Genomic DNA, 7,175 nt, shown 5'->3' with positions numbered 1-7,175 from the left:
ATACATACATATACATATATGTGTGTGTGTGTATACATATATATATATATTCTGTTTCTCTGGAGAATCCTGACCAATTCAACCCAGTACCATAAGCACGCGAACCCCCAAAAAGCACAAAGCACAAAACTTTCAGATCAAACTGTAAAGCAAGCTCCCTGGTGTTAGAAACTTTGGTCACATTATCAAACACTGGTGCTTTCCAATGAAAGCACAAGTTCTAGAAATCTTGTAACAGGATGATTTAATCAGGATTATTTCAATGTTTAAGGATATTTAATTTTTGTGGGGCACCTGGGTGGCTCAAGTCAGTTGAGCATCTGGCTCTTGACTTTGGCTTGGGTTATGATCGCGTGGTTCATGGGTTTGAGTCCCACATCAGGCTCTGAGCTGGCAGTGTGGAGCCTGCTTTGGATTTTCTCTCTCTCTCTCTCTCTCTCTCTGCTCCCCCCTCACTTGTGTATTCTGTCTCTTTCTCTCTGTCAAAATAAAACAATAAACTTAAAAACAATCTTTAAAAAGGATATTTGATTTTTTAAAGTTTGTTTATTTATTTTGACAAAGAGAGCAAGCAGGGGAGGGGCAGAGAGACAGAGAGAGAGAATCCCACGCAGGTTCTGTGCTCAGCATGGAGCCTGACATGGGACTCTATCCCACAATGGTAAGCTCATGACCTGGGCTGAAATCAAGGGTTGGATGCCTAACTGACTGAGCCATCCAGGCACCCCAAGGATATCTGATTTTTATATTTAAAAAAAAAATGGTCAAAAGCCAGGCAGTGAAGTGTGATAAGGAAGGGAGATGAGGGTCCTATTTGTCCCATTTCCTTTTTTTTTTTAATGTTTTTATTTATTTCTGAGAGAGAGAGGGAGATACAGAATCTGAAGCAGGCTCCAGGCTCCGAGCTAGCTGTCAGCACAGAGCCCGACACGGGGCTCGAACCCACGAACCGTGAGATCACGACCTGAGCCGAAGTTGGGCGCCTAACCAACTGAGCCACCTAGGCGCCCCTGTTGATCCCATTTCCTATCCATTCAGCTGGACACAACTGGGAGCATCAACACCATCAAGTGGTGCAGATGTTCCCAGAGAGCTCAGTTATGGCTGAAAGTGCTGATGAACTTGGTCATGATTCATATTAATCCACCATGTCTTCTGTGTGAAGCCCAGTGACAGATGTCATCAATCCTCCCGCAGTCATGATCCACTCCAGGGGATGTGAGGGTGACAGTTGGTTCCAGGGCACGAGAGAACCTGATGTGTTGGACATCTGTTGCAAAGAGAGTAAGTGGCTACACAGGGAAAGCTATCTTATAGGGATTTCCCTGTTCATAGTTTTTAGCAACATATGCTGAGTGGCATTTACTGCTCATTAGGCCGGATACCTCTGAGAGAGTCTGCCTAAACTACTATAAATCTCTTATTCGAGCAGCATGCTGATGGCTATGTATATTCATGAGGAGAAAGAAAAAGCTGGTGTGTGTTTCTGAAGGGAGAGATCAGAAAGATGCTGGAGATTTCAAAATGTAGCTCCATGTAAATTAGAACCCAGCTAACGAGCATGCCACACATACACTGCCCTTCTTGAGCCCTTGGCAGACATCAGTAATCAATCACTGTAGCCGATCACTGCTGAGACTATGATCGCTGAATCAGGTTCAGCCCAGGCTCCAGGAGCCACTCCCTGCCCTTCAGCCTTGACTGCTCTACAGAGATTGCCACCCGTTAGTTGGAGACAGTGAGCTAAGTATTTCCAACTGTGTTCCCTGCTCCTCCGCCTCCCACCTTGCCTCAGGCTCCAGCTCTCCTTTCCCCTTCACTCTTTGTGAACCTCCATGGCCACCTCTTGCCCAAAGGCATTGGCACAGTTAGGGACAGCATTCAGTATATTTAACAACTGGTTTGGTGCAGGTGCTGATCAACCAAAATGGCTCCCTGCCCATAAACAACTATGAAGACAGCCCTGCACGTGGTATGCGTCACCTTGGAGAAGCATGGCAGCTGGCCAGAGCGTTGGCATTTTCGGGCAGCTTTTGAAAGATATGCTGACTTGTATACTCGATAAAAACAGAACTGTCTGGAAATTCCAAAGGACTTCTGAATTAGTGCGACTGCTTAGTCCAGATTTATGGCCTTCATACTGATTGGGCTGAGCACATTCCTTGTCCTCATGAAGGGTATGCGTGAGGGCGTCCTCTCTTGGATCTTTAGCATTCCTTGGTTACCACCCCTCCCCCCACCTCAGGCCTCTAGAATTCTCCATAGCTAAGAATTCTTTTCTCTGAACCATTTTTTATATTGAAACATGCCCAGAAAATGAGTTGTTTTGTGGAAGTTCATGTAGTTTCCTCCCAGCATTAGGGTAAAGAGGTGCTGTCCTTTATCTCTGTCAGTTGAAAAGAAAAATAAATAAATAAAGGGAAAAACCTCCCTCTAGTAAGTGAAGAATTATATCCCTTTGGATCAGATGTATCTTAGAACTGTTTCCCAATGTGTTTTCCCCACATCTTTTGTCTGCACTCAATCCCCTAGTTTGTTTGTTAAAACATTGATGCCAGGACCCCACTCGCAACCTACTGAATGGGAACCTTCAGGCAAGCAGGCCAAGACTCTACATTTTTAACCAAGGTTTGCAAACCTGAGGCTTAGAGATTCTCGGTCATTCTTCCCAGAGACTTGGCTTTTTCTTGAACTAATTTCTTCACAGTGAAGTCTTTAAAATTCAGAACATCCAACTTTCTTTTTTATCTCCTTAGTAGAATTTAACCACACATGAAACAAGGTATCAGATATAAACACTGGCCCATGTATCACTGACCAGAAGGCCAATCGCTGGCTGTGGCCCTGGAGGGCAAATGAATCATTTGTTTTTTGAGGTCATGAAATCCAGCCAACAGTGGTTATTATTAAGGAGAGTAAAAGACAGAGGGAGAATCAAGGATAGATGGTACCAAAGAAGAGATAATCCAGAATATTTTACACCTAGTTCTGGAATGTACTCAGAGGCACAGTGTGACTTGAGTACTTGGTCTTACTTGGTACTTGGCCTTGGGACCTCTTCAGATTCTGTCACACACTCTACAGACAGAAAAGAGCCTTCAGTTGACATCAAAATTATATCCCCCCCAAGACAGACTCTCAACCACAGAGAACAAACTGATGGTTACCAGAGGGGAGGTGGGTGGGGGGATGGGTGAAATAGGTGACGGGGATTAAGAGTGCACTTACTTGATGAGCACAGAGTAATATATAGAATTGTTGGATCACTCTCTTGTACACCTGAAGCTAATATCACACTGACATTAATTATACTGCAACTTAAAAGAAGCATATCCCAGATTAAAATACATATTTGGTGGTTTTATTTTGGGAATTAAGCTAGTGAGGTGAAAAAACAATGGACTTTGGGCTCAGACAAGCTACGTTCAAATTCAGATTTTTCTGGTTAACAGCTTGGGACCTTGATCAAGTGACTTGTCTTCTTCGAGCTTCAGACAGCATAATGCTTCCTCATCAAGTTACTAAGAAGACTTAATGCAATAATGGATATGAAATCACCAAAGCAGTTCTTGGCACACAGTTTAGCTCAGTAAATGGTAGTGTCCTTCCACTTAAGAAGCTAGGTAAACTTTCAAAGTTTAGCATTATCTCTGCTAGCCAAAGTAAGTTAATCATTGATTGACAAAACCAGGTCACAGAAGATCCAAGAAACAATAGCAGGGTTGTCCTTCAGCTCAGTTTTTTTCTTTTTCTTTTCTTTTTTTAAATATGAGAGAGAGAGAGAGAGAGAGAGAGCGCGAGCATGAGCAGGTGAGGGGCAGAATGAGAGAGGGACACAGAATCCCAAGCAGGCTCCAGGCTCTGAGCTGTCAGCATAGAGCCCGAACTGGGGCTCAAACTCACCAGACATGAGATATGACCTCAGCCAAAGTCAGACACTTAACCGACTGAGCCACCCAGGTGCCCCAAAGGCCAGCTCAGTTTTTCTAAGTAGACTGGAATCTTATGGATGAGTATATTCTATGGATGTTAAAAAAAAACACTGATTTAAGGAAGGAAATTGCCTCAGAAGAACAGAAGACAATAATGTGCACTTTCACACACTTGCACACAGATACATAGGCACACTTAACTGTAATTTTCTTTTTGGCTATAGATCAGACCCAATGGGACCAGTCCTCTGGAGAGCCACTCTTCTAGAACTAACACCAAATCTGTCTTCTTAGGCCACAAAACTTCACTCTAGAAATCCTCTGTGACACCCAGTCACAGAAGTGCCACAAATCCCTGGCAAGCCTGCATCCTTGTGCTACCCTGAGGTCAGACCTCTCCACAGAATTGGCACGACCACAGCCACTAATCCCAACAGCTTTGCCAAATCCCTTGGGACCTAAGTAGCAATAAGCACTCTTTCCCTTTCACATGCGAAAAAACTAACACATAAAGGGGTTTGATGATTTTTCTAATTCACATTGATTTAATGGTAAAAACAGGACACGAAACCGTATTTTAAGGCTAGAACAAATATTCAAAGATTTGAGGGCAATCCCTCAGTCCTATCTGTTCCTCAGGCAGGACAAATTGAACAAGTGGGACAATTGTAAATCTGCCAGCATCAATCTGAGCAGCAAAAATGGCACCCATGGCTTTTTGTGTTCCCCAAAATACATGTACTCTATAAGCCAATGGTTTAAGGAAAAGTTCACATGCGAGTGATTTTCTTTAGATGTAAACCTGAATATTTAGAGACTATAACAATTTTTTAAGAGCTGACAAAATCACAAACATCACAAAATAAAAAACTTATTCTATGTATTATTAATTAAATGCCTGGCATTCCTCTATACTCCCCTCCCCTTTTTCTTTAATGCAAGGGAGGGATTTGGGCATTACTGATTTCAGAAGAGTTGCATTAAATCAAGGCTTTACAGTGTCCATTGAGGAGTGACATGGGGGAAGGGAGGAAAGGCATCTATAGAGGAAGAAAACTGAGGCCCAGAGAGGCAGTGACTTGGCGGGCAAAAATTAGCTTCTGGTCCTCGTTCCACTAAACGTTCATCATGAGATGGGAGCAAGTCTCAACTTTTCTACCTCGATCTGATATTCCTATCATTGTGCTTTATTTTCTAGGAGCTGCAGTCATCAATATCTTTGCCCCTTTGTAAAATGCTTTAGCTTTATGTACTGTTTCACAGTGAATCAGAGCCTTTCTGTGGACAAATAGGTGTAGGCTAAGCTGGTACATTTGGGAGTGATGAGGTTTTCTGCTGCTGATATCTGTCCTTCAAGAGCCAGGTAAGCACTGCAAATATAGGCAAGAGACAAGTCTTACCGGTTCCAATTTTTTTTTTAATGTTTATTTATTTTTGAGAGACAGAGTGTGAGTGGGGGAGGGGCAGAGAGGGAGGTACAGAATCTGAAGCAGGCTCCAGGCTCTGAGATGTTAGCACAGAGCCCAAAGCGGGGCTTGAACCCATGAACCCTGAGATCATGACCTGAGCCGAAGTTGGAAGCTCAACCAATTGAGCCACGCAGGCACCCCAAGTCTTACCTATTCAAAAATCTCTCTCTCCCATCAACATGGGCTGGGGCCTGAAATTTCCACCATTTGTCTCCTCTTTGGAGAAGAGCTCTCATGCATTTGCTCGTCCGTGCGCTAAATCCCCGTGTGGGCCAGGCACTGTGTGTATGGTGACACAGAGTCCTCATGGAGTTCATGGTCCACTGGGGGAGACGGACAGTCAAAGACTATAAAATTATCCCTGGTGGTAAGATTTAAGAAGGAAAAGAGGAGTGCAAGGGCTCAGTTGGGGAGGGACTTTGAAGTGAGCCTGAAGAGTGGGAAGGAGTTAACCGAGGGCTGAGTGCAGGAGCTCTTCTGGGCAGCAGTGGCCACAAGCCAAGGATCGGGGCAGTTGGGAGCTTGGTGAGTTCCAGGAATTGTCCTTGAGGCTAAAGCAAAGCATGTGAGAGGGCAAGTTGTAGAGACTGAATTGGAGACTTTAGCAGGGTCTGGTATCTTCAAAAAGTAACTTCATAAATAAAGAATATTACCTTGAATGTAACAAATGAAGCCACTGGATAAGCTGGTGTGAATGAATGTATCAAGGTGATGAATTCAGTGGGGGAGTGACAAAGGACCATCAGATTTGATGAAAACAGAAGAGGATATGGTCTGGGAGGCACACTCAGGAAGGAGCTCCATCCCAGCATAGAGGCCAACGCATTGCGTAGAGATGGGCACAAGGGACAGCAAGACTGATCCGGTGTCAGACCTCACCCAATGGCATTGCCAAGTCACTCCCTAGCCTGTGAGCCTTACTAAGGCTGCCTAATCAACCACACACCTCCATCAGCCCCGGCTCTGAAATGGAATCACAGCAATGGCATCCTGGAGCTAAAAGGAGCAGGGCAATAGTCTAGTTCAAGTCGTTCATTTTGTAGGGTACCATCCTACAGTCTAGTTCAGTTGAAGGGAAAGCCCAGAGGTGGTGAAATCGAGGGCCAGTTTTCTGACTCACACACACTGCTGCCTGGCCAGCCTGAAGGCTGTGCCTGAGATTCTCCACATAGTCTGAATCAGCTCTCAAGGGAACTGGGTCATACGCAGTCAGATAGTAGGTGCCTCTCTGCATCAGAGCTCCCTTTAGTTTCTTTTCAAGTTTAAATAGATTGAAAACTAAACCAGACAACATCAGTCGTACCCTCAAACAAACTTGTGATTCATCACCATTCCTCTGAAGAATTGCTGTTTTGCCAGTTAAAAATAGTTTGGATAGAGAACAGTTAAGGGAATGAAGTACATGAAATGTGTCATTTATGCATCAGAGAGGTTGAGTAAAATCTGTATGTATTTATTTTGTGAGAGAGCGAGCAGGGAAGGGACAGAGAGAGGGAGAGAGAGAATCTCAAGCAGTCTCCAGCTGTCAGCGCACAGCTGGAAGTGGGGCTCAATCTTACCTAAGGTGAGATCATGACCTGAGCTGAGATCGAGGTTGGATGCTTAACTCACTGAGCCACCCAGGCACCCCTAGGTTTTTTTTTTATTTTTTATTTTTTTAATGTTTATTTATTTTTGAAAGAGAGATAGAGCATGAGCAGGGGAGGGAAGAAAGAGAGGAAGATACAAAATTTGAGGCAGGCTCCAAGCTCTGAGCTGTCAGCACAGAGCCGAA

This window comes from Hyaena hyaena, unplaced genomic scaffold (genome assembly GCF_003009895.1).
Source record: "Hyaena hyaena isolate Hyena2069 unplaced genomic scaffold, ASM300989v1 scaffold_40, whole genome shotgun sequence".
NCBI lineage: Eukaryota > Metazoa > Chordata > Mammalia > Carnivora > Hyaenidae > Hyaena > Hyaena hyaena.
Note: the sequence above shows the minus strand (reverse complement) of the source record.